Here is a 10,078-nt window from a genome sequence, read left to right as displayed (position 1 = left end):
TGGCATGTTTCGGACTACATAATAAATTATACTAGCTTTTATAATTTGTAGATCATACAAACAAAATGTTATGACAAGCAGTAAATTTGCCTCATAAAATAATTGAAAGATTTCCTTACAGACTACGTAGTAGCCAAGAATGTGTTCTAATTCTTAAAAATAATGAAATTCGAAGAATAATGTTCAATGTGTATTAATTTGAAATCATTTCTGACATACACTAGATCAAGATAGTGAAGTTAAGAAAATAGCTGTTAATTTTGTAAAATTTTATTGAAAATAGCTGCACACATTATCTTACAAGAAACTTATGCCACCACAATATGAAGAGATTTACACCTAATATGTCTTACCTTTTTAGCGCTCTTAAATGAAGCTATTAATAGCTGTACATATTCCTATGGCTACATACAATGAAATAATAAATTAGGGTAACAATCTATGTAATTCGGATCTAGGACAAAATCCCTCCGAAAGACAACAAAGAAACGGAAGAAATTACTGGACAGTATAGATAAGAAACAAGGATAAGACGAATACATATTTTTGAATGCTTTAATAATAATAATAATAATAATAATAATAAACTGATTAAGATGCTTTAAAAAAATATATGATTATGATGAAAGATACTTTCCAGAAAATGAACGAAGTGAAAAGTAACGCCCTGACAGACAATTAAGAAGTTCAACTCCAAAAGTGATAGGTAAACATGTCATCAAACCGGCCAATAAGAAATTAACTTTCTTTTAGCGGGCGGAGTCAGATTAGTATTTTTACTGTCCGAATTCATATTCTTCCCATATATATATATACAGTGAAACCTCTACTAGCGGACACCTCCCGTAACGGACATATTTTGTAATCCCCAAACATTGCACCAGGAAAAAAAAAATATTGGCAAACCTCTTTAAAGCGGGCACTGTCTAATACGGACACGGACAGTCTTTTCTGTCTTTTATAGGTATTATTTACCTCCGTATTAAAGATACTTTCTCTAGAAACAAGTTAAAAAATATAGTAAAAATTCATTTTTAGTAATTCATATATGTGTCACCAAGGAAGCAATGTGACATTTAGCTTCCTCAACTGTCTGCTCAGCAACTCAGATCATGCGTCTCTGTTTATCAACACTCTCATGTCCTTTGCTTGCATCCCACTTCCACCCAAGCTGTTTTAGACACAAAAGTGATTGACAGATGCCCACCGTTTCGGATGACATGTCCCTCTGGAATCTCTAACCAAGCAGAAGGCGTTTTTTTTTTTTTTTTTTTTTTTTTTTTGACCGCGGGTATGCATATTGTCTCAAAAAGGACACTTCTGGACTGCAATTAACCCACAAATTAAAGCGATACACTGAAAACGTAGTAAGTAGTGATAAGTGTAAACTATAGCATCTTATTTCAATGTTGTGCCTCGAACATAGAGTATTGGATAGCGGAGGATAATGCAGGTACCGTAACATTTGGTAATATTCGTAAATAAACAATTCATACAAAAATATTTTTTTCTAATTACATATCACCTTGATTACTAATTTACGTAAGAAAATATTGAAGTCTCTGTAAGGCGGACACCTCTCTATAGCGGACAATTTTTGATTCCCCACGGCTGTCCGCTTTAGAGGTTTCACTGTATAGTATATATAATTCATTTCAGTGCTTTCATACGTGTGTGAGAGAGTTATCTCGGAAAAATAGAGGTGATTCCTAGCAACAAGATGGAAAGAAAGTGCTGTTCAGGGGGTTTATATACGCTAAACAAAATTATTTCGCAGGGAGTAATATTCGCTAGACTTATATCCGATATATATATTATGTGTAAAAGCACCCCTTTTACAATAGTGCATATTCTTGAAACTGCATCTACCCATTCAGCTGCGTAGCTAGGATCTCAAGTTTGGGGGAATTATCTGACAACTTCCAGATAAAATGAATCTATCAATATCAAACTCATCTCTCTAAGTGTTTTCACTTGCACTGGGCATTTTGAGGACCTCTACATATTAGCCAGCCACACTGGATTCAAGATGGAGATTTTTTTTTATATATATATATTAGTATTTTTTGATGTGATTCCTGTTAGCTTGACTACAAGTAAAGATTTCATTTCAGGTTTTCAAGAAACAGCAAAATATGAAGGAACGTGCCAGTTCGTTTTGTGAAGCTCATGGTGTGATATTTGGAGAAAGCGTACGAGTAATATCCGAAGCCATGACATTCCTGCCTACAGAGGAAAGTGTGAAATGTTCATTTAGGCGACAATGGTCTGTCAAGTAGCTGCATGAACCTGAATCCTTGCTTGGGTTAGTGATTGACCCAAAATGGAACCTGACAGGTACGGAAGACACTATGCTTTTTTCACTTATGATAGTGGTCCAGAAAGTGCTCACATAATATTGATCATTGCGCAAGATTTGCTTCTACAGCTGCTAAGTGAACAAGAGACGTGGTATATGAATGGAACTTGAAATTTGCTCCTAGAGGTTTCCGTGAGTTTTCTACTACACACGAAGTTGGTAGGAAGTCCATTTCTATTCTATATGTCTTAGTTGAAAGGTATACTTACGATACTTACGTGGAGCTGTTTCAAGCAGTATACAAAGCACTAAAGAAAGTGACAATGGATTTTGAAATACCGGCTATGACTTCTGTGAAAGAAGTATTTGGTGATGCATCGGGATTACAATTTTTTTTTTTTTCCGTTTGTGTCAATTTATTTGGCGGGAAATGCAAGTTTTGAGACTTGTAACTACGTAGATATGCAGATGATAGTGAGTTCAAGTCGTTTGTTGGTCAAATTGATTCTCTTGCTTTTCTCACGAAGATCGTTCCACATGTCTGTAAAACTTACTACGAATTATGCCAGAAAGAGCTAGTTATTTCGGTTCAACTTAGGTGACAGGTTCATTTTAGCAGGCACCAACAGAAGGTGGAGTTATGCTACGGCGGATTAAGTCAACTTTTTCACCACCTGCGCGGAATACCCACAAAGACACTTTATAGGGCGAGAGTCGAAAAAAATATTTATAAGAGTTGGAACAATAACTTTAAAAAGCTAGTGCGCCACTCGCACCCAAGTATTTATAGACTAGTTGACGCTTTACGTATGACATTGCTTGTGCCTGAGTGGTTTATCATTAACATCGTTCTGGTGGAAAACAAATAATGGAACAACACATGTACCAGAGACATATGAAAGTTTTGTGCGGAAGATAACAAGGAAGAGAAGTGTCTCTGGAAGAATTATTTACAAGTGTCAGTCAAATTCTGAGAAATGGTTAATATGCATGTAATTAGTAACTAGCTGTTACAGTGAATTAGGCTTAACAAATGACCCTAATATAATGTAATTAATATAGTGATTGGTTGTATTATAATGAATATATGTATATTAATTTATTTATTTTACCATTTTGTATAATCTGTATTATGACACTTCATATTAAATTTTGTTGGAGCTTGGAAAGCATGCCTGAGCATTCGTTTGACTTGGCTGTGAGATGAACATTCATGAACAGAAGTGTCCGTCAAGTCGTGAGAATTAACATGCATGGAGTTAGTAACTAGCTGTTCACTGAATCAGGCTTAATGGATGACCCTATTATAATTTAATTAATATAGTAACTGGTTGTAATATAATGAATATATGTTTTTGTTCATTTGTGTCAGTTATTTTGTATAATCCGTACGCTGGTACTTCATACTTAATTGTATTGTAGCTTCAAATGGACGCCTGAGTATTCGTTTGATCCTATAAAGTTCATATTTGACTCGGATGGTGAACATTAAAAGACGAAACTCAGCTTCAGCATGTTAGATGCAGACATTTTCTCCTGGGTTGATTCTATGACGGGGGGATTTTGTCCTAGGCCTTCAGTTTTGGGGGGGATTTTGTCCGAATACAATATCTTTGTTGACGAAATCGTGGCAAATCTTTAATGAACGTAGAAAGGTTTCCATCTATTAATTTTGCGACTTTAATGTTCAGATCTCAACGATGCGATTGAATACTAGGTTCAATACTGTTTAGTTTAATACTAATTCAATACTTTTTATAATCATACAAATACGTACTTATGGAAGCCATATTATGAGTATTTATATATGGAGAAGAATAAATTATTAAAACCTTGCATCTTAATATATATATATATATATATATATTACATCAAATTCTTCCAGGACATCGCTGGCTCCTTTGTCAATGTATCTTTTGCTATGCTAACAACGAAAACAGGGTGACAGGTGCTCTCCACCCATCCACCCATACAAAAGACCTTAATAGCTTTCATTAATCTAACATTAGTATTGAAAATACGCTCTACTTTTTTCATATTTCACAATTACGGCAACTTTGAAATGATACTTCTTTAACATTATGATGTAACTGATATACCTTACTAGTTTCAATGGCTTTTCATGTGATGCTGTTTCTACTTCTTTAATCAACATATCAAAAAGCGTAAATTGAACTTACTTATTATCTCTCTGCAAAGGTTTTCTATTAAAACATAGGATTTTGTGGAGGGATAGCATCCATCAACATGTTTTTAGTTGTTAGCATAACAGAAGAAAGTACATCGACAAAAAAGTCAGCTATGCCTTGAAATAGCTTCTTGTGATATATTTCCGGGCTGCACAGTAATGAATAATTCTCTCTCCTCTATATAACACGTACGAGGTCTAAAAATAGCAAAAGATATTTTTAAATCGCTGTATTGGTGATATAGAAGTTTTTAGAATTTTTAGTTGCATGAAAAAAAAAAAAAAAAAAAAAGTTGCTATTATTCGACCAGTGAGTTACAAAGAATTGTTTCATAAATTGTTAAAAGTTGAATATAAGAAATTCGGTACCTATTATGAAGGCAAATATTTATATCATACTAAAGGTTTAACACAAATTCTTTCAAAATAAGTATAGCATCTAAAAAATCAGACAATACTAAGATCACTTACATATTAAAAATCTCATAGTAAAATTTTTCTTAAAACAAATGTGCTAATATTATACCTTTAACTAATCTCATCACTAAATCTTTTATTCCTGTAGGTCTGCAGGCCGCAGTGGGAGTTCGTTCACCTCTGGCTCTTAGGATCCCTGATTCGATTTCAGCTCGTGCCAAGTGGGGTTTGTGGTGGACAAACCCGTGTTCGTATCTTTTATCGGGGTTTTCCAGTTTCCTCCTACTTTCTTCATTCCACCCCCATTTCATCATGACTACGAGACGTACAACTGAACGATTTTTTCTGTAGGCATACGTTTCTGTAAGTGCTACATACTTTCCCCACCTACTGCATAAAATTTGATATTGTATTAAGTTGCAGGGATATTCGAAATTAGTTATTTTTAGAGTCACCAACTTTAAGTGCATAATATATATGCTTCTTTAACTTTTTATCCATACAATGTGTGAGCCGCAGTACGTATGCTTCAGAGAAATTTTTTGGGAGCTATACGACCACACAATTCTCTAAGAATTCCTTACTTAGAATACAGAGGAAACCAGAAATACATTAACACGGAAATAACTGCTAAAATAAAGCACTTACAAAAATTTTGTGCATGGTGTTAACCCATAAGAAAATCCAAATAGCACGAAAAAGGTTTAAATTCGTCTTCCAGTACTCAATACTGAATCCACAGTGTCCCATTATTATTCGAAGCTCAAAACTCGTATAGTCTAATATAAAATGCGAACTAGCTCACGAAGGAAAAGACTGATGTTATTAATTAGCAAACAACATGGAATGTTCAACCACAGTACTAGTCAATATAGTTCATGAATATCAGAATGCACACTTCTATCGCTGTCTTGATTCTGAAACACAGAACACTTTACTTCTATCTGAAATACACAGCTTCTTGATCCTTTTCACACAATTTTACGAACCCAATATATAAATGCCATAAATACTGGCGAAAACTGTAAATCAGTTATCACGTCTGGTTATTGAATGTTGGGAGATATTCTTAACTGAAATAGTTCTGTTTCACCAAGAGAACGCACGCACACCTCATCTCCTTTTCTTCTTATCTTGCTTTCTTCGATGATGACCATGTGGTCGACGTGGTGTGGTATGGGGACTGCCATGGTCTGATCCATCTTCTTCACTCTGATCACCTTCCTGAGAGCAAAAGTAAACTGAATTACATTTACGACAGACTTCATATTTAACTAAGTAATATAGTTGATAACATTATAATGATTTTTCCCAGATCATTAAATAGCAAAATGTCATTTTGCAAATCAGGAAATTTAAAATATGAAACCATTAATGCATAGTTGTTATATATATAAAACATCCTTTTTAAGTTGTCTACAACAGGTACCATTAAAAAGTGGCCAACTGCGGTAGGTAATCAACTTAGAGAGAAAATAAAAACATTTTCTCACGTGTGCTTGACGTTTTGTTACAACGAAATTTCAACATTTAGCTACTGCCTTTTAAAAGATGTATGCTAGAAAAGAGTGGAGGATGCTTTGATATTTAGGTCAGAATTGTCTCAGACAGCTCGTAAATGGCAATAGTTAATTACCGAAAATTTGACGTAAGGAAATCGAAGGACATTTGGAAAACTTAATTCTATATGAGGTGGTGTACGTTCCAGGAAATAACAGTTCAATTCGTTATTATTGCTATTATTGCTGGAATTTCTATTATTATTACTCTGGGTAAATAAATAGTGACTAAACAACTGACCTGATGCTGAGTTCACCCTTAAAACCCGAAACACCTCATACTGCATATCCTTTGCGTAATTAAAATTTTGAGAAAATAAGTTATATTTAAAACGGAAGTGTTATATATGTTGATACATCCATTTCAAATGCAGAACCTGTAATTACTTACATTATCTTTTGTATTCAATAATAACTGCATGTAATCAATATCTTAGTTTGCTATAAGCACACATTCATTATAAATTCAACATGCTAATTACTAGCAAAGAGCTACGGAACATTTGTTTCTCTTATTCCTTCCAACAGAATTAACAGATGTAGGTATACCATGAATTTGTTCATCATGAATTATCTGCTGCAAATGTTCTCGAGAAGGAAAAGTTATTTGAACACAGGATGAAAACAAAGGGAAGCCATAAGGGCCAAGGGAATTTGTACAGTAGTATACTACTCAGTGACGAAACTTAAGAACTAAATACAACGATGGCCACTTTTCTTTGTGCCCTTACAATATCGAGACTATATGACACTATTTGATCCTACAGCTTAACGTGGATATTGAACCATATAAATTCCTACTAGAAATCAAAATCTGAGTCTCCAGTGCCAAAGCGTACATATTAACCTTATAGCCAAGAACATGTTCTGTACAGAATTATTGATAAAACTAGGTTAAGACAGACCCTGAACAGTCCATATATTTACGGACAATAACATTTAAAGTAATAAATAACAAGTTATCTATATTTGTTGGACAAGACATTTAAACAGTGTCTCTTCCTTTATTACAACTCCCATCACTACACTGACGTGTGTTTATTGGTCTTTGAAACCCAACAGAAGTAATGACGTTTTGGTACCACATTCCAAGAATTTAAGCTACCACTAAAAACAGACAGGCGGATGTTCATTTTAGGTAACTAACATAGAAATGACCTTAGTAATAGGCACAGAAATAGGAATAGTTTTTCTTTTCTTTCTTTTATAGCCAAGTCCCAGATAACAAATTAATATACTTAGTAGTGCTGATATAAATTTCTTCTACTTCTCCCTATCTGATGGAACGTTCTAGCGAAATGGCCCGTTACCTAGGTGCGAGTTACCTGATTAATACGGCGTTGGATTACCTATAGCATCTCGTACAATTTATATTTGTCGTAGAATTGAGGCTTATAACTCGTAAATCGTTTACACACAAATAGTGGATCATTCTTCATGTAAGTACACTACTGAGGAGGAGAAAAAAGAGAGAGAGAGAGAGAGAGAGAGAGAGAGAGAGAGAGAGAGAGAGAGAGAGAGAGAGAGAGAGAGAGAGACAGACAGACAGACAGACAGACAGACAGCTGAATGCATTGACCGTGTGTCTCAATCACAGCCGGGGCTTTGTTAAATTGCTTACAGTATTGTACCTCCCTTCGGCTACTCTATCATCTGATTAATGTGAGCCCGGCCTGACTACAGAGTTCAATAAAGTTGACCGATTCGTTGAGAAGGATGAGGACGTCAGTAGCGTGGCCGTTTGTCTCCGTCACGATATTAACTACTAACGAAATAGATGCCAATAGACTGCCAAAATTCAGAGCAAAATTATGTAGAATGCAAAACGATACAAGAATAAAACGGCAAAAGGATGATTAAAGGAATAAATAGTGAAGATAAAACAGAACAATAACAATTTTGCGGAAAAAACAATAAAATTGAAAAAGAAAAAAGAAAACAATGAGCAACGAAAAGAAACCACACACGGCAAAAAATACTCAAGAGAATGGTAGTGAGATCAGCATCATCTTGAAGAGTGCATTGTTCTTGCGAAACGTACGTATCACACACTGCACCTAGTCACGTAAAATGTCCACAAAATCACAGAAAGTATTTCGTTCTCTCAGAGCACTAATGTATCACGTATCACTGATGTATCACTGATGTATCATGAAAATGTGGCTCTTATCAACATGGAAATCTCAGCGTATTTAACAATAGCGAGTCCGAAGCATATACGCTATGGATGTTATGCATACAAAAATCCTGTCTATTGATGGAAACAAGTAGAAAAATCACTCTTCGAACCATATTTCAATCATAGATATCCTCGACAGCAACTTCTCCGAGATACGGCGTAAAACATTAGGTTGATAACAAGTCAATATACTTCGTCGTTATTTACTTGTTTCTGCTAGAATGCCTATGAAATAATGGAACTACATTTTCCTATGGATGACTACCCGTACCTTGTGGCCAAAGCACTTGCCATCGGTGCAGTGATCGCAAGTTCAAATACAGTTGAGAATATAATGTCTCGAATACGAAATTAGGCACTATTTCTCATAATATTACTGTAATATTGCACATGGACATACGCCAAAGCCAAAATCACTGACATATTACACTGAAACACAGGATTCAATTTTGTCAGATATCTTATTGTAAATTCCACTTTTGTAGAAGATTCCTTATATAAAAAATTTTTAACCTTGAACCGAAACATGACCTTTTTCTTTCTAAAAGAGCGTATGTATAGAAGAGATAATTTATACGTCCAAAATTATTTTATGTAATATGGAACAGTATCTGTATATCGTAAAAAGACAGAATTCACACAGATATGTTTTACTACATTATCATAAGTTAAAATGAATACCGATTACTATTCTTACAGTTATGAGTATAGGAGTAATTATTGGATGTGAAAAGTCTACAAGTGTCTTGAAAATTTCACTTAAAAACACTGCATGAAAAATATATGTAGAAGTACTGTTTATGTTAACATTACATTGAATATATAAAAGTATGGTATGAGAAATTACATACCTTTACACTACTATACCAGAAAAGTAGAATTTGACTAATTCTCTCACTGATAAGTTGAAAGTCAATTTTGAGAAACTACTTTTATTTTAATCAGATTTAGTTAAGAACTTCACTATTTTAGTAATATACCCAAGGAATTCCACATGTTTATTCGGTATCGATGTCAAAAAAAAAAAAAAAAAAAAAAAAAAAAAAAAAAAATGAAATATTTAATTTAATGTTGCCTTTTAGACTAAGGGTGATAGATGATTAATGAAAATGAATAAGAGTTGGTGGAATGAAAATGAGGGAAAAATGAGAAAGCATCGAGAAAACCCATGGATACAGTGATCGCCACGATAAACTGACACGGCCTCACATGGATTGAGCCAGGGACCTTCCGCACTAAAGATGAACACTATACTAACGAGAATAACGCACTTTTTTTTGTCCCAAAATTTTCCTTCTTAAACAGCCTATTTCCCAAAAGTGTTTCCAGAGCCTTGATACCTTTAGCCCTTGAGAATAAACATAAGATAAAATTTTCAAAAATTGTCTTCTTCACACCGCGATACATGGAAGGAAAACGAGAAGTAGAAAGACCAC

The 10,078-nt window shown here is 34.3% G+C and overlaps 1 long non-coding RNA gene across 1 annotated transcript in view; it reads right to left on the bottom strand.

Moving 5' to 3' along the window:
- Positions 1-254: 254 nt before the first annotated feature.
- Positions 255-10,078, bottom strand: part of LOC145673252 (uncharacterized) — a 31,848-nt gene continuing 22,024 nt past the window's right edge. Inside the window, exon 2 of the long non-coding RNA XR_014128737.1 lies at positions 255-6,128. This is a non-coding gene — a long non-coding RNA (uncharacterized LOC145673252). The remainder of the gene's footprint in view (positions 6,129-10,078) is intronic.

This window comes from Thermobia domestica, chromosome 16 (genome assembly GCF_964235325.1).
Source record: "Thermobia domestica chromosome 16, izTheDome1.hap1.1, whole genome shotgun sequence".
Lineage (NCBI taxonomy): Eukaryota > Metazoa > Arthropoda > Insecta > Zygentoma > Lepismatidae > Thermobia > Thermobia domestica.
This window is presented reverse-complemented; position numbering and strand designations above follow the sequence as displayed.